At 40.6% G+C, this 25,916-nt stretch overlaps 1 protein-coding gene across 5 annotated transcripts in view; it reads right to left on the reverse strand.

Moving 5' to 3' along the window:
* LOC131467035 (teneurin-3) overlaps positions 1–25,916 on the reverse strand; it is a 566,025-nt gene that overhangs the window by 219,605 nt on the left and 320,504 nt on the right. For 2 of the 5 annotated variants that reach the window (XM_058640717.1, XM_058640715.1), the window contains exon 9: positions 2,769–2,840. The gene's annotated coding sequence lies outside the window, so the exon portion shown is untranslated. Of the gene's footprint in view, positions 1–2,768; positions 2,841–13,465; positions 14,089–25,916 lie in introns of those variants that run through there. The other 3 variants (XM_058640716.1, XM_058640720.1, XM_058640721.1) reach the window with 3 other exon arrangements.

Here is a 25,916-nt window from a genome sequence, read left to right on the forward strand (position 1 = left end):
CCCCCCACCCAAACACACACACACACACACACACACACACACACACACACACACTGAAGTCCTGAGAGGCAACAAAATACTTCAAAATAATCAAAAATTATAATAAACTTGAAAAAAGTGAAGCCATTGTGACTGGAAACACACACACACACACACGCACACACACACTCCAAGACCAAATTAAGAAAATCACCAATTACACGTCCAATTAATGCAATTAGCAATTAGCCTCGTAATTAGCAATAAAGCATACAGTTGCATCAACAATACGCTAACAAGACGCCGCCGCTAATAAGTGACTGCGCTTGTAGAGCTGTGATTACTGCGGAGAGAGAGGGAGAGAGAGAGAGAGAGAGAGAGTAAAGGAAAGTAATTACTGTTTCAATCCTTACAACACTGTAACTGTAACTGTTACAGTTACAGTTATTGTTACAAAGGAGAAGAAGACGAAAAACAGAAGCCTCGACATCTTCACGCGTGTCGCTGCAGCAGCCACACAGGAGCAGAGGGTTGTTTTGTCTGCGACAGAAAGAAGGTGGTGATTCATGACCAACCAGAGGATTCCTCATCTACCCCACCCCCCCCAATATTTCCTGGCCACTGTCGTGGTCTTTATGGCCCCGCAGAAACCACCTCCCCACAGTTACAGCCACTTGATTGACTTTTATGCCGCCTCGGGGTCGACCCCCGGGGCCCGAGTCAGGAAGTAAAGAGAGAGAAAAGTGGATTAGGGGGTGGCGGTCAACCTTTAGGAATTCGATCAAAAGCTGAGAGATACTATAAAGGGAAGAGCTTAAAGGAGAGGAGGTCGCTGGAAACTCAGCTGCCAGGTTTTATGGCTCGTGCTGTTGTGTCGTAAAGAACAAGGAAAAGGTTCGTTTGCTCCGGAAACTCTCGTTAACTTTTATCTACTGCGCTGATTTTGACCAACGCGGGGAGAATATGTGTCGAGATCTGACGCTGTGCTACGTCAAGACAACAACTCCAACTCCTCCGGATAAATCCAGCCTTTGTTTGGTACATAAAACGTCAGAAAATGTAGAAAAAATGTTTTCCCAAACCTGGAAATAATGACTGTGTTTGTCCATAAAACCGAAACGAGTTCGTTTGTGTGATTTCTTTGTTTTTACGGAGCAAAGAAACAAAGAAATATTCACATTTAAGAAGCTGGAAAAATCACAGAAACTTCTAATCCTCTAAAATTGAATAATCAATCATCAAAATAGTCCATAATGAATTTTGCAGTGATTTTTCAAAGAGGTGGAAGAAAAAATACATTTGTGAAGCCTCTAAAAAATAAAACACCAGGAAAGTTTGTAATATCTTCATAAAAATTAATGTTTTTAAAACATTAATTTTTTTGAAAAGTTTTTAAACCGAAAACAACAGATTTTGTCGCTAAATTGTCCTGAATTGTGTTTTTATTTTATCATTTTATTCAATTTCCTCTTGAGAACACCGTGCTTTATGCCGGCTACAACGTGTTCCTACAAGAGTTTTTCAGTTTGATTCACAACTGCGGACGTTTTCTGCCAAATTCAAATAAATTATAAATAATAACTTTTCTTTTCTGGAATAATTTTTTGAGAGGTTTGGCTATTTATACAAAAAAAAAAAAAAAAAACCTGACGTAACTACTGCATTATTAAAAGATAAAAAGCGTCATATGATGTACAGTAGGTGTGTGTTTTCCAGTGAAACAAGGCGACGTGAGTTCATGGCCTGGTTTGCAGAAGCTTTACTGGCTAATTGTGGATTTCAGGAGAAAAAACAAAAGCAGACATTCAGCCTATTTTCATTGGTGAAGACCTGATTGGAAAGGGTCACAGACTTCCGCGTCCTGGGAGTCCACATGGACGAGACCCTGACCTGAGATGCTCTCCATGGTGGAGGCGGTAGAAGGACATGAGCGGTTCATGTCCTTCTACCGCCTCCACCATGGAGAGCATCTACACCAGTTGCACGGTGGCCAACAGGAAGGAGCTCCAGAGAGGGTCAGACCCCAGCCCAGAGGAGCTGCGCGGCTCTCGCTGCCTCAGGAGAGACAACACCATCATAAAGGACTCACTCCAGCCCCCGGTCACTCGCTGTTCGAGCCTCTAAAGACTGAAAACCAGCTTCTATCCGACCGCCGTCAGAGATATGAACGCCCATTGCCGTGACTGTAAAAAGGGTCCAGTGCGATATCACCATAAACGCAGCTTTGCCCACATACATTATATTTCTGTATACACTGTTAAGTCCGGCCTTTCTTTAAAAAAATCCCTCTTTTATACATATTTTATGACTTCCTCCACTAAGTCCATTTTTATAGACTTTGTAAGTAAAGATTTTCTGAAACGTGGTCTTTAATAAAAAAGGTTTTTAGGACGGTCAAACGTCATGTGGACCCACAGAGTACGTTATGTCTGGTGAGAGTCTTCACTAGATGAACTACGCAAGAATGTGTGTGTGTGTGTGTGTTCTTGTATTTGTTACCTCTTTCGGACCTTGTCAGGACCAGTAGGAAACCAAAACCTGGTCCTAATGAGGCAGGTTTAACTGGTTAAAGTTCAGGTTAAGGGGCTACGGAATGCATTATGTCTAAGAATGCTGTGTGTGTGTGTGCAGGTATTACTGATGTTGTGGGGACCTAAATCTGTTGACACAGTCACATTATGGGGAAAAGCAAAGTCCCGATAATGTAAATGACTACATTTTAAGGTGAAGACATGTTTTAATGTGAGAATAGTGTGTGTGTGTGTGTGTGTGTGGTCGTGCATCATTACCTGTGCTGGCAGGTGTGCTGCAGAGCGGAGTCTCACACCGAAGCTTCAGAGAGGTTCAGGAGTGGACAGCAGCTGAAGTCAAACAAACAGAGAACAGGAAACAACAGGTGAGTGAAAACAGCAACTCACTCACTGTCCCTTTAACTGAGATTCTGATTATGATCAGAACTTTTGCATCATCATCATCATCGTCACTTTGCTTCAGAATCAATTTTTTAAATCATTTTACGTGTTTTTTTTTGTTTTTTTAAGCTCTTAATTGTCCTTTTTTTATCTTTCTGATTTACTTTAACTCTTTCAGCCGTCAGGACTTGTGGAAGTTTTAACGTCAGAACAAAGACTTACAATGAGGCTAATTTTTAATTAATTATTATTATCACAAAAAAATTATAATTTTTTAAAAATTATTTTATTTGACCGTGTTTATGCTTATATTCAGTATTTATTCATATATGTATGTATTCTACCCACTTTACATTGATTTATTTTATATCCTGTAAAGCACATTTAATAAAGTTATTGTGTGTGACGTCTCAGCTGATGTCCTCACTCTCAAGTCAGTTATGACGACGGCGACAACGACGCTTCCTCAAACCTCGGCATCGTGGAGGGACACTCGACGTGAGTGATGACACCACTTTGGCTGAGACAAACAAAGACAGCGGCCGAGACGGCGTGAAAGGGTGAAGCAGCAGGTGCAGGTGCAGCGGAGGACGGAGACGCGTGATGTAATCCCATAAAAGAATGACCCCAAGTCGCTGCAGGTCGATGTCTTACAACAGAAGAACACGTGGACTGAGCAGGAACAGGGATGAGTAATGAAAACTCCCCAGATTTACACACCAGGACCAGGACTAGGATCAGGACCTGCGAAAACCGTGATGTGACCAAGTTTCTCTGCGACACGATGATTTTTGCAGGAAGTATAGTTAAAAAAAGTACCTTTTTATTCATGTATTCATCTTCTTTTTTTAGGCAGCTAATCAGGTCCACGATGATAACATGGAAAGACAGTCATTGTGCCACCTACTGGCAAGAGGAAGTACAACTTCAGTCACAAGCACTACAGCTGTTGTACGCTGGAATTACTGGGTGCTAGTGCCACCCAATGGCCAATGTGGTCACTTCATTTGTTGGTGAAAATGGACAAAAATTAGCACGCAAATCAGAAGTGGCATAAAAAATATATAGAATAAGGGAAATTTATAGAATAAGGGAAATATGTAAAACATGGAAAGCTGGTGGGACAAAGCAGAAACTAAGTTACACCAATTTTCACGAAACTTGGCGGAAACATGCCACGGCCCGAGACGAACAAAAAAGTCCATAGGGACCACGACCTCAACTCAACAGGAAGTCGGCCATTTGGAATTTGGCGTCCATCTTTGGCGATTTGCGCCAATTCTCGCAAATGAAAGAAATCGCCTGCGTGGCCTGTAACTTTGCCAAAACACTGATCGATCAGCTTAAAACTTCACGCGTGAAACAAGAGATCCGGCCGGAAAACTTCAGCACGTGAAAACTGAGTCATAGCGCCACCTGCTGGGAGGGTGGCGGCTGCGAAGGTGCACACAATCAAACATATTTTTCCATAAATAGACTCTTAATCACACACATAAAAACATACCACATGAAAAATGTGTGGAAGACGTCAGAAGTGTTTTTTTTAATTGAGGCACTCGTTGGGGTCGCACTGGCTACCGTCGCGTCCCGCGTTGCTTAGCAACCGAGACCCGAGAGCTGCTGACATGACCAGTGTCACTGACTTAATTAACACATACCAAGAGGAAAAAATCTTGAAATGAAGACAGAGGATTATCAGCACGTCACAGTGTGTCTTCTCCACGAACGAACTGAGTCGACAAAAATACAACTCTGACCTACTTCTTTGGCGCAAGTATATACAATATGTATATGCAGAGATATTTCCATCTCAGTGTGACACTGACGTGTCCAGAAAAGCAAAAGATGGATATATTTTCTGGTTTCTTTGCTTCATATTAACAAAGAAAGGATTAAAACTGGTTTGTGGAAACGTTTAATGGACCAAACAGTTACGTGATTAATCGAGACAATAATCCGATCAATCTGGATCAAATCTGGATTAAACTTGGTGTGCCGGGTCGAGCATCCGATCCTGCATACATACGCCAAATTTTGTTTTGACACGAGATATGAAAATATGGGTATATCCTATAATTTTAACGTAGACAGGAAGTTGCTCACAAAAGGACGGACTCACAGATAAATCCACACCCACAATTCTCAAGTTTCAAAAATGACTCTTTTCAGTTGTTAATTATGAACTGATAAATGAACGTATGTGATAAAGTTCTTACTGTGGACAGATGGGGACGCAGACGGACGGACAGGAAGTGACTAAAGCACGACCTCCACGCATTTCAAAATCATCCAAACGTCTCCATTAAACGCTAAATGGACGGCATTTATGTGGCACTTACTCAAATCACTTGACACGGCAGGTCACAGTAACTCATCCATTCATCCATCCTTCCACACAGAGCTATAAATAGTGCCTGCTCCTCAGATCATCCGTTCACACGGCGGCAGACTCAGCCATCCGGGGCACAAAACATCCCATAAACACGGACGTCAGGTGTAAACATGGGCAGCGGGGACTCACGTCTGTCTGCCTCAGCATGAACGGCTTCAACGATAAGTGACAAATTCAGATTTGATAGAGCAGTGATTGTTTAACGTTCTGCTCATCGTCCTCCTCTTCCTCACGTAATACGTCGCACGCTGGTTTATTGACATGAGATGAAGATGGAGCGAGTCCCTCGGCTCCACTCACGGTCACATACCCTGGTATGAACCAGCAGAGGAAGCTCCTGTACCACTGGTGGCACTCGTACCCCAGGTTGAGAACCATACAAAACGCAAAGATATGGTAGTGATTTTTTAAAATAGAAATTTCTGCATAAAATTTGTTCTGTTTTATTTCGTGAACTAACATTTTACACATTGCAACAGACGAGCTATACGTGACCAGGGATTTACGCCGCAATAGGGATGAACGAGCGAATTATGGGATGGAACGATGAAATTTACATGGTGATTTGTTTGAAACAAATAAAATCCAGGTAAAAACCTTTTTTTTGAGAGTGCACAGGTACATTTCCAGATCAGAGAACAATATTAATAAAAACATTTTTTTGAATGAATTTATTTAATTTTGCAAAAACGTTCAGAATTGGCTCAAAATTCCTGACATTTGGTTTTCGAGGTGGCTGTTAAAGGTTGAATTATTATTATTTTTCATAACATCGTTCAGATCTTTCGGCTTCTTAAATGTGATGTTTTTCTGTTTCTTTGCTCCATATCACAAAGAAATCATCAAGACATCCTCATTTCCAGGTTTGAGAGACACGGATCGAGACTTTTGAACAATAGGAGTACAGCGTCCGTCAAGATTGTGTGCACGATATTCAATAAAACAGGGAGAAGAACCTTCCGAACAAGCTCCGTTTGAGCTAAACCCATAAATCTGTGGTGCCCATGTTTGTATATTTCCTGACTGCATGGAAACTTTCTTCACTGACCCGCAGTGCGGCTCAACAATGCTGAAAGAGAAGGATGGTGCGCGTCCTTCTCTTCACCAGAGACCGCTGTGGACCCTCGCTCTCTCCGTCTCCGAGACACCTGCTTTACTTCATGTCCCAGCTGTGGTCCTCGGGGACGCCGTCTTCTCCTCGCTGGCTCGACACTCTGGAGCCCCTCGAACGTCGCCACTGGCTCCCCCGTCACAACCGCCCCACACCCACTCACCCACCCACCCACCCCCAGACCTCATTTCTGTCCCTCTCTGCCTGCATGTCTTGTCAATAAAAAGGAGAAATCCTCCGGGGCAAATAATATGTGCAGCAGTGTGTTCTGATTTCCTTCTACCATGGCACCTGCTATTTATGTATTGTTCCCTGCTTCAAGGTATAACAGTGAACAGGCCAATCTATCATCCACAGAGAGGGTGGGGGGGTGGGGGGGGGCTGACTTTTTCAATAGACCCTGTTCATGTGACCAGCAGTGGATAAAGCCATAAAAATGCTATTAAACTGCACATCATGCTGTTTCTATTCAGTCCATTCTGAACAGTATTGAACACACGTGTGCGTGTGTGTGTGTGTGTGTGTAACTGCAAATAACACGAGATCAGATATAATCCCAACTTTGACTCGGTCTGCTCTGTATAAAATGAAATAAAACATTATTAACGTACACAATTGGGCCACAAACAGGTCGCACACATGATCATCCCATTTTATTATTAGGACCCATACTGGTCTCCCATTGGTCAACACCAAAATACTAATAAAGCACCTGGACTATGATTGTGTACTGGTCTGTGACCCGGTTCTGAATCACAGTTTTCTCCCACAGTGAGAGTGACAGTGAATGAATGTTTGTGGCCCTGTGATGGAATGGTGACCCGTCACCTTATGTCAGCTGGGATTGGCCCCAGCGACCCCCGTGACCCTCATGTGGAGGATAAAGCGGTAGAGGATGGATGGATGAATGAATGAATGAATGAATGAATTAATTAATTAACATTCTTCCAACTGATACTGAACTAAATCAAATTTCTCAAAGTATAATAATAATAATAATAATAGATAATGGGCGAAAAACTAGCTGCTAGCTAAAGTTGTTTTGGTCTGTGATGTTGGGACATGGGATTCCAATGCTAACCGTGGCTATGTTAGCGGTGAACTCTGGGCTGATTTCACTCCCAGCTCCGACCTCTGAGTTCCGGTGTAAAGAGAACGCAGCGTCACGCTAACAAGCTTGCGGAGTCCGACACAGTCCACTCAATAAATCAATTCCCTGCTAGCGCTCGCAGACCGGGACAAGGACAAGTCCAACTCCTGCATGGAAACATAGCCGAGTGTCACCTTCTGCCACTCCCCAGCGTCCCGCTGTCTTCAGCCACTGAGGCCTCTGACCTTTGTTAGTCCAGCAACTGGGTGAATGTGGGTCAATGTGAACCCGCCGCTGCGGTCCGTGCTGTAAGTGACCTTCCTCCCCTGCCGCGTGGAAATCCCTGCACCACCGACACAGCACATGCAGTCCAGCCTCGAGGGAAACGACGACAAACACGAGCCGCGTCCAGGTGATTTCACGTCATTTTCTACACCGTGTAAATTGTGTCCACGAGTGTTAAGACGAAGAGCAGCGTTTCTTTAAGATCTGGACCTAGGACTGGATGGATTCACTACCTGATTCTACTTTTATGAACGTGCATCACGCCAGAAAATCACATATTTGCTCTTAAGTACAAATTATGGACGATGCCCATTACCCGCCAAAAACTCCTTGTGGTACCTCCTATATATATATATATATATATATATATATATATATACTGTATATATATATATATATATACAGTATATACATATACATATATATGTATATATATATATACTCTTTGATTTTTAAGGAGGGCAAACAAATCCTGACACAACGCACAATATAAACCATGACAAGAGACACATTTGTGCATCATTTTAAAAATGACGATTCGCCATTTTCATTTGACGTAGGTTTGATAAATCAACCCTAACGTTGTTTTTTTGTCAAAGATTCACCTTCGACTTTATTTGGTGACGCAAAAAAAAAAACCCAACAACAAACAATTCCCTGAACCACCTCTGGGTCTGGACCCAGACTCTGGGATCTGACCTCTGTTTACTGCACAAAGCCACCAGGGACATTTGTAGCATTCAGTGTCTCACCCAAGGACGCGTTGATGACCCCGCCCACTCCTACCGCCTGATATTTCAAAGTAAAAGACCTTAAACCTTCATATGGATGCGAGAAAATAAAAGCTCAGTTCGTGAATCACTTCCTGATGTCATGTGTTTTGAGCGTCAGGTGTTTTTTCACGTCCCCGTCAGGAGGAACGAGGCTCCACAGGGAAGCGAGGTGCGGTTCATGTTCACATGAAGGAGGCAGCAGCAGGAGAACGAGCAGAGAGAGAGAGACAGCGACAGAGAATGAACGCAGAAACGTGCAGAGTGCAGAGGGCAGGCGCCGCATCCGTGTTGACAATGGATTATTCATGTGAATCCATGTGATCTGTGGTCCCGTGTTTGTTTTCTGCTGCTTAACTTAACGTCGAGTGTTAAAATAAAAAAAGGCGTCTTCTTAAAAGCACAAGTGTGAGGTTCAGCGTTAGTCATAAACACTACCAGTCGTCCTCATGGAGACCAAAACCTGGTCCTAATGAGGCAGAACCTCAGATGTCTGAGGGACTGGTTAAGTTTATGGCTAAGCTTGTGTGTGTTTCATGCGTTCAAATGCATTTAGAAACTGTGGTGCCCGTACCGCCAGTGGTACGCGAGCTTCCTGTGGCGGTACAGTGGTGTGTGATCGCAGTGTCCGTAGAAAATGGGACGGATAACAAAATGATGATAATAATAATAATAATAATAAATTAAATAAATAATAATTTATTCACCTGTAATTTTATGTTTTACTCAGAGAGAGCAATGTTTTGTCAAGAAAAGTGATTCCAGCAGTAACTCTGTAGTTTTTATATTTTTCTTATTAAAAAAACAACGTTAAATATAAAAAACTTTCTAAAATGTACAGTCTTAAAGAGGTCATGACCCGTGGACTATCTATCTATATAAATATAAATATATATATATATATATATATATATATATTTATATATATATATATATATATATATATGTATATATACACACAGGGAGGGGCGAGGGAACAATTATTATAATTTTAATTGTACTCCAACAACTGGAAATACTGTACGTCTGAATAATCTCAGTGTGCTAATCCTCCACCGTGGCCCCTAGAGGTGGGAGAAGCCGAGAGAAAAACAACAACAACAAGAGAGATAGTTTATCAGACGAGGAAAAGAACGAAAATCAGCTAAATTTACAGCAGGGTCAAAGAAATCGGCATCAATGATCAGACGACTGCTGCCCTGATTTCTAAAAATCGTCATTGGCCATCAAGAAGTGGATATCTCCTTTATTTAGCTGCCTACAGTCTCTACCTCTTCTCTTCTCTATTCTATCTTGTCTACTTCTCTTTTCTTTTCTACCTTTTCTACTGTTTTCCCCACTGCCTGGCGACAGGACGCGAGTGTGAACGCCCTGAAACTCTGCACGCAGGCTTCGCTCCTCGACAAAGGGCCCATTTATGAAGCTCCAGGTAGCTTTCATCAGCTGGATCTTCAGGCTGAGCACTCCCTGGATAATACACACACACACACACTGCGGATGAATCTTCAGTTTGAGGGCTCTCATGGTAATTATTGAAAATACGCACACACACACACAAACACACACACACAGGTTTGTGCAGCTGCTCTTCTGAGGACTCTGCATTGAAACTAAACATTATCTTTAACCATAAACGTACTTAATTACTCTGTTAACACTAACTTTAACCACTTCCTCTTCAGAAATGAGCTTCTGCCTCATTAGGACCAGGTTTTGGTCTCCATGAGGATTTCTGGTCCTGACAAAGTCAGTGTCTATGACACAAAAGGGTCCTGTAAGAGTTATTCTTGTGAGGACACCAAAGCCTGATACTTAACTGTATCTATAGACAGTTACATACCTATTATTATATGTCTAACTTGGCCTCAGATGTGAGGTTCTGCCTAGGACCAGGTTTTGGTCTCCATGAGAGAAATAAAAATATTTTTCAGGTTTGTTTGTTTGGTTATTTTTTAATTGTGCAGCACCCACTGAATTTTAATGAGCGAGAAAAACAGTATGGAATCAATTTAGACTACACATGGTTTTGTATGATAACGACATAATAATAATAATAATAATAATAATAATAATAACAATGATGATTATATTATTTGATTTTATTTACTTACTTATTTAAAATACAAACTTTACAAGCAATAAAACATCTAAAAATTTAAAGCTGAAAATGTCCGTTTAAAAGCCGCAATTGGCCCAAATTTCACAACAATTTCAATATTTCAATAATAATAATGTCCCTGTAGATAAAATAAAAACTTCACGGCTTCAAGGAAACGCAGAGATTCTCAAATGTGCGTCAAATGTGAATATTTTCTGGTTTATTTGCTTCAAATACGTGATATAAATAAATCGTTCAAAGTGAGTCGTTTCGCTTTATGGACAAAATGAGACGTTTAAGATCATTATTGTTTTAAAGTTTTCAAACATTTTTTCAATATTTTCTGGAATTCTCTGGACCCAACGAGCCAAGAATGCGTAGTTTCAGGTTTAAATCAAAAGAAATAAAACAGACATAAATGTTTGACGTCTTGAGGTAAAATGTTGCCTTCACCTCAGTTGACGATATAAACTCTACCTACGTTAACTTGTGTTTCATGAAAAAGATCTTTCCATCGCGTCAATTTATTCAATGTCTTCGTGCTGCAGCTCAGTCAAGTCCATACTTCCTCGCCTCAGCTGGGCGTCGCCACGTACTGTAAATCCACTTCCTGTATCCGTTGTTTCAAATTAAAAGCCCTCTTTTGTCACCACGACCTCCCGACATTGCAGCAGCAGAGACACACGTTACATTGCCCTCATGCTGCTGTGTTACACCTACAAACCATCACGTTAGAGTTTCTTAATGAACACAGACTCAAATATGAGGTTATTTTTCTTTACTTTAATGTCTAATAGATATAGTTTGGTGTGTCTTCTTGCATCTGTTACCGCTTTTCTGTCATAAACACTGACCTTGTCAGGACCTGTAGTCCTCATGGAGACCAGAACCTGGTTCTCGTGAGGCAGAACCTCATTTCTGAGGAACTGGTTAAAGTTTAGGGCTCAAATTTGAATTGTGGTGAAATTAAGGTTAGGGGTTAGACATTAACTGGTTATGGTTAACACTTTCACAGTCAATGTCGTATCCTTTGAAGAACAGCTGCACAATCCTGTGTGTGCATACAGTCCATAATATAAAATTATGTTATTATAAATCATTTTTTACATGACATAAATACTTGTACTTTTATTTTATGGTATATAAAAAAATTCAATGCTGACATCTATGTATTTTTTGACTTGGTCCAGACGTGAAACAATGAATTAAAAATAAATGAGAAGTTTATTTTATGTGTTTATGTTGAACTTTAACTGTTGCTTTTGTCTTTTTCTAGATATAGTGCACTTGTTGTCGTTTGTTTCGCAGGTCGAGATGCACACGTAAGAATTTATCCTCACACGTAACAATTTACAACAAACATCTGACAAAAAAATGTCCGACAAACGTTTAAAAATTGACAAAAACCGGAATGATTTGGTTGTTTTTTTATCTTAATTCACAAAGTGACATGAAGAACCTGCAGTAAGATTTATCACACAGTTGTTCTTTGTATTTCACTCAAAAAGAAGAAGAAAACACACACACACACGCACACACAAACACACACTACAGCCAAAAGTGTGGCGCGTGTCATCACACACACACTCAAACACAGAAGTACGACTGTATCCGGACTGAGATTAGCACGTTACTGTTGTACGAACGCACCGGCCTGTCCTTTAATAATCTCTGAATTAAAAACACTTATGAAGATTAACTACAACTGCAGCCGTCACAACTGACTCAACTAAACAAGCATTAACATATAAAAACAGCAGAATATACACCAGCAATTCTCTGAATAAACCTGCTTTGATGGGTGATTTAAGTCAAGGTGACTCACCTTTGACCTTGATATTGATCCTGTGACATTTGACTTATTGAATATTGTGTCTTAAATAATAATAATAATAATAATAATAACAATAAAAGCCACAGAGAAGAAGGTGAGGGAGGGGACTTAAATTCATGGATTAAACGTGTAATTTGTATAAAATAATTACAAAATGAATGAAGAAAGTGAGTGAATGTGAGGAAGTGTTTGGGTTCAAAGTGGGCCAGAATAAAACAGGAAACACAGATTAAGATTATGATACGGTCTCAGGTTCATCCTTATGGTTGAAATACCTTATATTTACCCTTTATTTCTACACACACACGCCTCTGCCAGTGTTTACATCTCAGAACTGCAGATTAAAGAGAGTTCCTCCTCTTTTAATGTGACAGAACAGCTGTGTAATGTAAATATGAGTCCGGAACATTATAATAATCTCTATGTCACTCACAGGTTTGAGGAAAAATAAAGACTTCCTCAGAAACTGAAAACGTTTGTTTTTGGGATTGGAACGAGTTCCAAAAATACGTTTTAATGGCATAAAAGCAGCATTTTCTTAATGTATAAATGTGCAAGTGGGAGAAATTCAAAGAAATGTGGAGCAGATTAAGATTAGATTGTAAGATTATCTCCAAAACAAAACTCCTCTCATGTGACCTTTAAATTTCCCTCCACATAAACTAAAAAAACAAGACGTGTTTCTACAAAAAAAAGCAGATTTTTGTTTTTATTAGTCTGCGTCTCTGCGTCTGGAATATTAAACCACTCTCTGTATTTATTTATTGTCGTTTGAATAAATAAATAAAACATGGGACGTGTGTGTGAGAGTGTTTGTGTGCGCACGTGAGCATGGTTTAAAGATTAAAAGAGTATTTTCCGGTTCCCTCTCGTCTTTAATCTGAGAATCAAAGAAAAGTTACTCGCTTTTTGTCTGCGCGAGACACATTTTGACTGTTTTACTGCACACGCGTGGACGCGTATGTGTGTGTGTGTTCTCCGTGCGTCCTCCTACCTGTGCGTCCCGGCGCGTGGATCCTCCGCTGCCACAGTGCGCGTGTTTGCGGCCACTGCCATGCAGCCGCGTGTTTCCCTCAGAATAACAACAACAACAACAAGTCCACTTCCACTTTGTAATCTTGTGATGTTGATGTTGTTGTTGTTGTTGTTGTTGGAGATGAAAAGAGAAAAAAGCAGGAGAGGAAAAGGCGCGTTCGCAGCCTCGCGCTCAGTGACGCACTGTCTCTGCTCACTTTCCTTCACCGTGTTATTCCCACTGAGCAAGAAGAAGAAAAACGTGTTCACGCGGAGCAGGTTGACACAGTTAAATTGTGGATATTATAAATATATGAGGGCGAGAAGTAGAGCGCGAGGTAAGCGCGCCGCGCGCCGCGGCTTGGACCGGATCAGCACGCACACGTGAAATGGACACCGTGCTGGTGATGAGAGTCCGCGCGCACAGTCAAGCCTGTTAGTCCAGTTAAAGTGTTGGAAAAACAACAAGAAAAAAACAAAAACCAGGAGGAGATTTAAATGAAAGCTCCGGTGATGAAGCAGCAGCAGCTTTATCTCCTCCACCTCCGCCGCTCCTCGCGCTGTCCCGGCGGATACAAGCAAACTGACGCACGGAGAGAGAGGGGAAGAGAGATGGAGAGAGAGAGCGAGGGAGAGAGAGAGAGAGAGGGGAGAGTGTCTGTCTTTCTGCTGCTGCTCAGTGAAAGTGTGAGAGCTCATCTCCCTCCTCCTCCTCCTCCTCCTCCTCCTCCTCCTGCTACAGATGATGATACGCCAAGCGAGGCAGAAACGGAATGCTGGGGATCCCCGCTGTGTCCAATCCTGACGTCTCTACCGGTGTGTCAGTGTGTGTGTGTGTCAGTGTGTGGCTGATTGCTGTGGGTCAGCCGTGACTTTGAACTCCGTGGCCTCATAAGTGACAGGTGACGGTCACGCAGTGCCGGCCCCAGCCTTTCTGGGGGCCCGAAGCAAAATTAGATTTTGCCTCCACCCACCACCACCATTCATTTCATATGACAGGGGAAAAAAAAACGTCATATTATTGTACATGATAAACCTTAAACGAGTCAGACGACGTCATTTTTGTGTTCATTTTCATTAAAGAAACCGTGACGTTAAATTAATAAAACAAGTGACAAAAACTACTCCAGAAAACTAGAGGGTAAATTGTTTTGGGGGCGGGGACAAACTGAGGAGAACCAATCAGAATGGATCTACTTGGAGGAGGAGGAGACGAGAAAGAATGAGAAGAGAAGAGACTTGATTTCACGTACGATGTTACTGAAGACAAATCTCATGCGGAGACAAAGTCAGAGGACAAAAAACCAAGACGCATATGGAGACGCGTCGTCGAGACGTCCACGCAGTGAAGACACAGACGCACACCGTGGTTTAAACAAAGCACCAACGCTGCTCAGGTCGGATTTTAAATAAAAATACTAATGTGTGATGATTCACTGTCTTCAAATAAAAAAAAAAACACGTGACAAAAAGACAAATTAAGTAAAAATGTTTCTTCTCCAAACGGTTCTAAATTCAAACCTAAATTTACAGATTAAAACTGAATCTGATGTCAACCGTGTTTGACAGACAATTAAAAAAACAAGTGAATTATCTTTGTGCCACTGCTTTTAACATCAGAGCCTCATATTCACAGTGAAGCTCTTCAGTGTTCTGACGCTGAACTGGAATTTAAAATAAAAAAATAAACACAAAAAGCAACCGCAGGCTTTACTGTGAATTTACTGTAAACACGACTTTTTAAATATAACTAAAGATATTTACATTTATTTAATATGTTAAAGTGTTGTTTTTTTGTTGTTGCTGAGAGAGCCTGCGCACACACACACACACACACACACACACACACACACAGGTTTGCACAGCTATCCTTTTAAGGACTCTGCATTAACATCCAGACTAAACAAAACCCTTAACGAGTTAATGTCTAACCCTTAACCTTAACCCTTAACCACAATTCAAAACTTAAACTTTGAGCAGTTCCTCAGAAATATGAGGTTCTGCCCTCATCAGGACCAGGTTTTGGTCTCCACAAGGACCTCAGGTCCTGACAAGGTCAAAGTTTATGACAGAGAAAGGTCCTAAAAGAGTTAACAAATACAAGAACACACACACACACACACACACTAAGGGAAAATACGGCCTTGGCACACAAATCAGAACCGCCCCCAAAGGTGGAACCCGGCATAGGACAAAGGCGAAACCAAGTTGCACCAAATTTCACGAAACTTGGCGGAAACATGTCACAGCCCAAGACGAACAAAAAAGTCCATTGCGACCATGACCTCAACTCAACAGGAGGTCGGCCATTGGCGAATTGCGACCACTTGCACAGGAAACAGGAAGTGACCTGTAACTCTGCCGTTAGTTGACCGATCGGCTCAAAACTTCATACGTGACACAAGAGACCCGGCCACAAAACATCAGCACAACACTGAATCAAGGGCATAGCGCCACCTGCTGGCAGCACAGCGGCTGCGAGGGCACAGTGACACTTCATGGTAATATCAGAGTTTCTGTGTTTTAAAATTTTTTAGTTGACAGCACTTTGTTGTTCACATTATGTGCGAGCTCTCACTAAGATTTAGTTAAAGATAATCTGTACCTTCATAACGGATATCTGCAGTGTTATTTTGATTAGATATAATCCAGTTTTGAGTCGTCAACACAAAATTCTGGCTTATTTATGCATTTTTGTGTTGAATTCAGAGATTCAACTGACTTTAATCTCAGAAAAAACTACGAAAAACAGAACTCTTCCTTTTCTTTCTCAGAATTCTGGGATTAAAGTAAAAATGTGGGCCTAATCCTCTTCCGTAGACGTATATTTAACCCCAAATAATTTGATGGTAGCTTTGATGAATTGAATCATATATATTACATTTTCAGTTTGAGATGTCAACAACATACATCTGACTATTGTTACAATGTCTATAGGCAAACACAAGAACAGACTTTGTGGCCTGTTACCGGGTAAATTTCCTTCATCTCTGACGACACATGGTGGTCATTTCATGAGTGAATGTAAATACATAAACGTGCTTCACAGGAAGTGTTTTCATGGACGGCTCAGACGTGGAGGAGTTGCACCGGTGACAGCTGACCTACATGTTTGTTTGACAGCATCATCGGCTTCACACGCCGCATAACTGCACTGGAGTTCTGCACACTTCTGCGAAGTTAGGCTCAAACCTGCAGCGGTTCACGCAGCGCTGAATCTGACAGCTCATTCAGCGTCTGAGCACTCCAACCGGAGAAGACATGAAAAAATATCCCAATATTTTATCTGAAATGAAGACAAACCAACCCTCATATGAATAATAATACAATCTACGTCCTGTTTTACAGAGTTTGGTAAGTGGAAAATAAGCAATTGCACCATAACGCTAAAGGTATTTATGCTACATCTTATTTTTCTTAATGCTCTGACACATCTTTGTCTTCATTGTGAGGCACAGGAAGTTTCTTTGTCATGAAATACATGTATAAACAAAGTTTTCCTTGTGTATTTTCAACATAAAAATTATAATTTCCCATGTCAGTTGACTCAAACACCCGCAGGCAACTATGATGCCAAATTATTTCACATTTTTTCCCCATTTTTCATAAAAGAGCGTTTGGCAAAATAAAAAGATTTTCCCTTTTTTATTTTCCGTGTTAAAGTCGTCGTTGTTGATTCGCACGCACACACGCGAGACACACACTGACACGGGACTCGCTGACACTCTGACACATCATATCTGGGGACTTTACTAAAGGAAAATCATGCAGATTTATTCCTCCGATGGGTCAAAAGCGAGAGAGAGGAAAAAACCCTGAGGGGAGAAAGAGAGAGAGAGAGAGAGAGAGAGATAAAAGGAAGGGAATAAGAATGAAAAACGAGGAGGGAGAGAGAGAACAGAGGAGAAGAAGTTCAGTACAGGGAGAAAATCGATATTAAAAAGGAAACTGAAGAAACGTGTGTATGTGTGTGTGTGTGTGTGGGGGGGGGGGGGGGTACAATGTGCTGCTAGTGTACAAGGACACACACACACACACACACACACACACCCACAGAGGGAGAACATGGCCTGTGGTCAGGCTGTGTGAAAGGACAGGTGTGTATTCAAGCGGAAATTCTCTGTCATTGTCACTGTCATTGTGTGTGTGTGTGTGTGTGTGATGCTCGAGCTAAGGCTAATATATGTGCATATGTACATTCAATGCCAATGTGCATTCAGCGGTGTGCACAAATCCCCCCCGCCCCCCGTCACTCTAAAACAAACACACACTCACATGTGTGTAAAAATAAAACCCTTACCGTGGTGTCAGTCATCTTCACTCACACACACACACGTATACTGTACATGTGACACACGTGTGCACACGTATGTGTTCACATGTTCACAAGTGACGGGATGTGAGCTAACGACGACCATATGTAGCAGCTGCAAGTGACTTTGTTCATCCCGAGAGAAAACAAGCAGGGGATATCACTCCTAAATCACACACACACACACACATGCACACACTCTCTCACACACACACACACACACACACACACCCACACACACACATGCGTGAGGGGAAAAATCCTCTGGGAATTATCCAGCATATGTTTTTTTATACTGTATACAAGATCAGGTTTTTTTTCGACATTAATTTAACTAGTTCAAAATATACAGACATGAAGTACAGCAGACTGTCTGAAGGAATTGCCAGCAGCATCTAATCACGCTTTTCATTCTACAGTTCTAACTCGACTCTGTTTTTTTTTGCATCTCCATCAGTGATAGAAACCTGGTGTTTTTTTAGTACCTGCTCTGACGAGGTTCACAGTGAGCTGAGCCGCTACTAAAATGTGAAGTCAACAGACTGCCGGCCTCTGATTGGTCAGACAGTGTCTAAATTAACTTAAAATTCCAAAATCTACTTATAATTCCAAAATCTACTTAGAGTTCCAAAATCTACTTATAGTTCCAAATTCTACTTAAGATTCCGAAATCTACTTATAATTCCAAAATCTACTTAAAATTCCAAAATCTTCTTATATTCCAAAATCTACTTAAAGTTCCAAATTCTACTAATAGTTCCAAAATTTACTTAAAATTCCAAAATGTACTTAAAATTCCAAAATCTACTTATAATTCCCAAATCTACTTAAAGTTCCAAATTCTACTTATAGTTCCAAAATATACTTAAAATTCCAAAATCTATTTATAATTCCAAAAATCTACTTAAAGTTCCAAATCCCACTGATTGGTCAGAGAGTGTCGTTACTGAAGAGTCATGAGCGTGACGTCCGACTCAATAATCAAAGTGAAAAGTGCTGAACTGTAGATCAAAGTTAAAAACACTTAAAAAACTATCCCTGAAAACATGAATGTTAATCTCCAACATTTAGCAAAGGGAATGTGTAAAATGTCAATATTTAACAGAGGAGTCTGTTGTATTTAGAGACAGCGCTGCTGAAAGCCGGCGATCGTGAGCCCAATCACGACCACGTTCAGTGGTATTTCAGTTCAGTGACTGTGTCAGACGGAGTCACAAAGTACTGAACGATTCTGTGAACAAATCTTTTTTTCAATCAAACTGATTCTAATGATTCAGTTTCACACAAAACAACTGCTTCACAAGTCACTAGCTTGTGTTTTTGAGTCGCATACGTCACGGCAGTTTCACGCAGCCGCGATATGACAACTCCTCCCACGTTGAGGAGGAGGAGGAGCTATGAAGTCATGGAGTTGAGTCGAGCTGGAACAGTATAATGGAAAAGCGATGTTTTTTTTTCCATTCATCCACTCACACACTCACACAAAGCTACAACCACCAACCACCTGCCAGCCTTCAGGGCTCTGCTGCTGTTACATCATCACCAGAGCAGCAGGGCGGATGAACATCAACCTGCTGATGCTCCATGATGTAGAAATTGCCAGGGATTTGTCTTGTTTATTTTTGTTTTTCACTTTTACTCAACCTACATAATCTGACCACTGACTGAACGGCATTTCTGCACATGTGACACATTTGGTTTACAATTTACAAAGTGAGTCTGAGGCTCGCACTTCCTTTTGTGAACAGGAAGTGAAGCGGCCTGAAAAATGAAGTGGTGTACGTATCCGACGGCCATCAGACGCGCACCAGCGAAGCGGAATATTAGGTGTGAACTCACAGCCTGATTGTTTCTGTGTGAAGAAAAGGCATCGGGAAATTTTTAAGTCAACAGGAGAGAAGAGGAGAGGACAGGAGGGGAGGAGAGAGGAGAGGAGAGGAGGAGAAAAAATAATAAAGAAACCTCAGTGACCCCAGAGTTTACACTTAAGAGCAATGTACACACCCACTCGGCAAAGAAAATACATTTAAGCCACCCCCCCAAGGCAAGTTCATCTGGCACTTAATGTGTAGCCACTTCTGGGGCGTGTGTGTGTGTGTGTGTATGTGTGTAGGTGTCTGACCTCCCTGAGTGGTTTCAAAGTATTTTCATAGCTGTAAACATGCATGTCCATTTTCCTGTGAACAGGAAATTCCCATCAATCAAGCCACAGTGTGTGTCTGTGTGTGTGTGTGTGTGTGTGTGTGTGTCACAGTCTAACTTCGACATTTAATATCAATCAAATGGGAACAACCTCTAGAGTTGACATGTAGCTGCCACTACAACAGTATTTTAAGTGTCCATTTAATTACCGTTTAATTTCATTATTTACTCTTCAATAGCTTAGTAAAGTGTGTGTGTCACATTTTCTAATGTTTCGGTCGGTGCAGAAATCGTTAAATGTACAAGGGTCACTGAATGCATCTCGTAGCTGCAGGTGCCAGGTACTATCACTAACGGAGAAGCAAGGAAAAAACGAGTTGAGCTGAGTCGAGCTCGCACTGTAACATAGAAAAGTGTGATAAGAACGAGGATCTGAAAAAGCTGGAATCAGGAAGGAATTCTGTTTCCGAGTCATAACACACGCACTTAAAAGTAGACGCAAGCACTTTTACTACTTTTGAGTTTTGGATATTTAGAGAGAAGATCTCTTGAGACCTGTCCAGAGTGTGACCCTGCCTTTCCCTGTCAGCTGGGATTGACACTGCTCCCCCCCCGCAACCCTCATAAAGCCGTAGAGGACGACTGGATGGATGGAAGATCTCTTGATAATGATATTGAGATCCTAAAACTGACACCTCTTACTTGTAGTCTTAGAGTCTCGGCTGAATTTGAATCCACACAAACGCTTTCAGCACCTGTGCTCATACATTCTCTCTCTCCTCGTCTGAGAAAACAAAAATCGCGGCATGTTTTCCGTCCGAGATAAATCAGAAAGTGAAGTGAAGAGTGAAACAGCGGCCGAGTCAGAGAGAGACTTGACCCCGTCGCCTCGCGACCTCATGTCCTCAACTGTGTCGTTTGATGTTTGCGGTTTTTCATAATTACAGTGACACTATTGATTCAGTGTATGTTTCTGTGAGGCACGCCACATATGTATGGCTATTTATATTGCACGCCCTGCCATTGATTTCAGCTCGGGTTCGTATATCAGACGGTGGTCATCTGGTGCCATGGAAAGGTAGGACTTGGCCTGGAAGACTCTGCAAAACTTAATACAAACCCACCAAGGACACCCATTTATTTCTTTATTTATTTATCTTATTTTGGCAGAATGCTGCCCGGTGGAGATTGAAAAAGTCACTTCATCACTTCGGTGTTGGGTTGCAGCAGAGGATCAATTCGATCACAAGATAAATGGAAGAGGCTGCTTCTGCAAAACCTCGGGAATATCTTTGATATTTTATTTTCATCAGTATCCCTGCATGGTGGCCGATGTTCTTTTGTCAGTTAAAACTCACTCATAAGTCAGTGTGTTTACATTCATGTTAAAAGTCCAGTTTTAGTCAGACTAAGACAATGATTCTGTTTTCTTAAAGTCACGTAAACACGTTAGTCCGACTAAAATCAAGTTGGTCTTAGTCGGACTAACAAACCTGGATAATGTGATTCATAGTCCGATTACTCCTGCATGTATGTGCTTAGTCAGACTAAGACAATAATTCTGTTTTCTTAATGTCACGTAAACACGTTAGTCCGACTAAAATCGAGCTAGTCTTAGTCGGACTAACAGACGTGGATAATGTGATTCATAGTCCGATTACTCCTGCATGTATGTGGTTAGTCAGACTAAGACAATAATTCTGTTTTCTAACCAAGACAATAATATTGGAGGTGGAGTCAAGCGTGGTCATGGGTGTGGTCGCGCCATAACGGTCTTTTTGATGTACTTTTTTTTGGAAGAATGCAAGTATTTTATGTTGAAAGCGTGACGGAAAAATTACAGTATTTGTTGTGTTTTTTATACGTTGCTGTAGCACTTTGGGCAACAACCATTGTTTTTAAATGTATATAAATAAAGAAATGCATTGAGGAAATTAGTGTTATCTTATTTGTCATTCCATTATGGCTACATAGTGATACATTGTGGTTACAGTTGACAAAAAGCTAAATGTAAAGCGTAATCATACACAGACACACGAACACTATTTTGTGTTGCATCGACACAGAAGAGCGGATATACACCGGAACTTTACATTAACATTCATAAACGTGTAAAACGTCTGAAATCGTGTCTCCGGTTCTTGGACGAGGACGGGGACAGATGGCGAGTGTCTGCTGCGTTAATCTGTCTCATTATTTGAGTAATTGATTTGTAGCAGGAGTTACAAAGTGCTATTGATCAGCGAAGCCGGTTTCAGTTTGCAGCGGTTGGTGTTTTACGTGTGATGATGAACAGCTGAGGCCGTCAATTCTTCTGCTTCTTCCACGCTCACACTGTCACGCTGGGATATTAATTGTATTTAATGACAAGCTCATTATTTTGTTTTATTTTTTATAGATACAGTTTCGTTACAATATTTACAGTATTTACAATTTTTTTAAGAAGGGAAGTCAAAGAGATTTTATTGGCAGATAATTAAATATACTACATATCTTTGCATACATGTATAATTTCTTTAAAATAAACATAAAAGGACAATTTTTATTTGTTGGCTTTTGACCCAGAATGAGACGTTGATTTTACCTGTTTTTATTTCTTTTTATTGCAGCACTAAGTCGTGTTTTTTATATATTGTTTTGATTTTCTACAGCGTTTTATTGTTTTATTGCCTTTTTAGGTCCTGTAGGTCTTATGTTTCCATATTTTATTATTATATTTATTTGAAAGTGAAATTTTTTTGCTGTTATGTGTTAATTATGTGGGCCTTGCTTTGTGGAGGCCGCCATCTTATATCACAATATTTTTACACCACCAAGTGCAACGGAACGGGTTAGATTATTTTGATAACCGATTAATCAGATTGAAGCTTTTTTTCACGGTTAAAACAGGATTCCTGATTGTTTAAGCTTCTTAAAAGTGAATATTTTCTAGTTTATTTGCTTCAGATACCAAGGAAATCATTTCCAGGTTTGACAAACACTGATCGACATTTTATGGACCCAACGATGACTCGATTAATCGAGGAAATAATCGACAGATGAATCGGTTATGGAAATAATCATCGCTTGCAGCTCTAGAGGATCACTGTTTGGATCAAGTCTGGGAGGGCTGGGATGTCCCCGAGCAACCCTCACTGCTGACCAGTGTGTGTGTGTGTGAAAATAAAACTAATAAAATGAGTAAAAAAAGAGACACAGGAAAAAGAAGGAGGGAAAAAAGAAGAAGAAGATGCCAGAAAAGTTGAGCGTTTAGTCTTGTGTTAATTCTGTGGACGTGGAAAGAAAGAAAGAAAGAAAGAAAGAAAGAAAGAAAGAAAGAAAGAAAGAAAGAAAAAGATGTGTCAGAAAAAAAACCAATTCACATGAAATATGACCAACAGTCCACTGTGTGTTTGTGTGTGTGTGTGTGTGTCCTGCTGACTGTGCACTTTCACATGGGAAGTAATAGTAGAGGCTGTAAGCCATTTACTCACACACACACACACACACACACGTCTCCTGCTAACGTTGTCAGATGTTTTATTTGTTTTATTTTCTGTCAAACAGAAACATCACTTTCAACACGTTCATGTTCATGTTGTACATTTTCTGCTCTTATTTTTAAACATTTTCTATCAAAAATAGCTTTTCCTTATTTTAAATCGGTCCTTTTTAAAATCTTTTGTTTGTATTTTCTTGGAACGCTGCCTTGGGGGCGGCGGCCACGATCTCGCAGGGCTGGTTTTCAGACAATAGGTGGTAGCGGTGGGTCGGTCAAAATATCGATTTCGGCGACATACCGTCGTCGTCCTTCCTCGTGCAATACGATAAAGGGCAAATATTGATATTTTAATTCATAAATGAAGTCGCTCTAAAATAAAACAGTCCCTGTCGGGCGTCACTACTTCATGTCTCCTCACGGTGGCGCTGCTCAAATAAATGAGGGGGAAGAGGGAGTTTTGACCTTTGTTCTCTATGTCGAGAATAAACAGAAAAATCCTGCACTTTTAACGTTCTTTTTTTTAGCGTTCTTTGACACCTAAGCGACATTTAACACCTAAGCCTCAAAATGTCTGTGTTTTTGACCAATTTTTCCAGAATTACTTTAAATATCTGGCAGTTATTTACAATATACTGCGTGTTAAAATAGTGTATCAACAATTTAAAAGGAATAAAAACACTGTAGTTGTGCACAAACTCCAGATTTAGCATGTGTTCAATTTGAAAAGTATAAAACAGCTCTCAGAGAGCGCTGGAGTTTTCCCCACAGCACAAACTGTCGCGTAACTACGGCGACGCAGAGGCGATCACAATGTGTCGCAGAAATGACAGAAAAACACCCTGATGACACATATTTGTCACTTTGTGTCTTAGAAAAACAAGGTGGCAACACGTTTTAATGCTGCCTCTGCAGAAAAAGGATGAATTCAGGGCTCCTCTCCTGCTGAGTCACTCACTGAAAGGTGGAGTGCCGCCGGATATCTCTCACACTGTTTTTAGAAGTATTTTCTACTCTAATAATGAAATATTCATTCAAATCCCTTTCAAATTCACTGCACAGAGCGGGTTTTTTACTGGAGGGCGTGATCGTTTCCCGGCTCAGCTGTCAGTCACAGACACACAAAACACAAAACACAAAAACAAGAAAACACGAGAAAATAAAAGAGGATAAAAGCGGAGAAATGTGTAACAAACACGTGGATTAAGTTGGTGAGTTACGCAGATAAAGATCGCTGAGTTAACGACACGACAGCAGATCTACGTCACAACATCAGCGATCGAGAAACAAAGACTCAGAGTCAGTCCTTTTCTTTCTTTCTTTCTTTCTTTCTTTCTTTCTGTCCACTCTCAAAAAAACAGAGTAAAACTGAGATGATACAGAAACTACTGAGCTTTAAAAACCCCAGTGTGTAACATTGAGAAGAATTTATTACCGGCAAAAATGGAAAATACCTTTATTTATAAATGTGCTTTATTGCTTTAAAATAAAGATAGTTTGATCTTAAACCCCATTTTTATTTTTTATTGTACCACTAGTTTATTAGTTTTGATTGGAGTTTTTTTTTGCATATTTTCTACAGTATTCTTCTTTTAGGTGTTTCAAGTAGCATGTTTCTATATTTTCTATATTCATGTTATACTTTGTTTCCGCTGCTGTTGTCTTTGAAGTGCTTTATAAATAAAGTTGGATTGGATTTTGTTGCCTCAAGTCACGCGGGCCTTGATTTATTGAGGCGGCCATTTTAGATTGCGATATTTTGACACACTGACGCGTGTTTCACGCTTTAAGGTGGAATCATGTAGAGAAAAAATTAAACAAAGGTGACGCTGTGTGTTTGTTGCAGTCTGCGGTCTCACCACTAGATGTCACTAATTCTTCCACACTGTAACACTTAAGTATATGTGTTTAATTGCTTTTAAAGATTTGCCGTTTTGTTTTTTATTTTAATTTTTTATTGTACCACTAGTTTATTAGCGTTTATAAATATATTTCGTATTTTTATTATATATATTTTTTACAGTATGTCATTGTTTTTTTTTTTTACAACTTTAAGGTAGTATGTTTCTATATTTGCACTTTGTTTCAGCTGCTGATGTTTTTAAAGAACTTTATAAATAAAGTTGGACTGGATTTCGAGGTAAGGGCCTTGCTTTAAGGAGTGCTGTGTTTGTTGCAATCTGCAGTCTCACCACTAGATGTCTCTAATTCTTCCACACTGTAACATTTAGGAGAATTTACCGGCAACAACGAGTAAAATAAGTACATTAATATATGTGTTTAACTGCTTTAAAATAAGTGCTTTGACTGCTGATATTTTTCATTTCCTCCACCTGCGTCCGATTTCACCTCTTTTTCCGTCTTTAAAGATTTCACTTTTTTTTTACCGCCCTTAATTTGCATGAACGTATCGCGTTGTTAAGATCACTTTAATTACTCTCAGCTGCGTTTTTTACGACGCCAGCCGTATAAAAAAAGGCCATTACAGTTATTTATTGG

This window comes from Solea solea, chromosome 10 (genome assembly GCF_958295425.1).
Source record: "Solea solea chromosome 10, fSolSol10.1, whole genome shotgun sequence".
NCBI classification, from domain to species: domain Eukaryota; kingdom Metazoa; phylum Chordata; class Actinopteri; order Pleuronectiformes; family Soleidae; genus Solea; species Solea solea.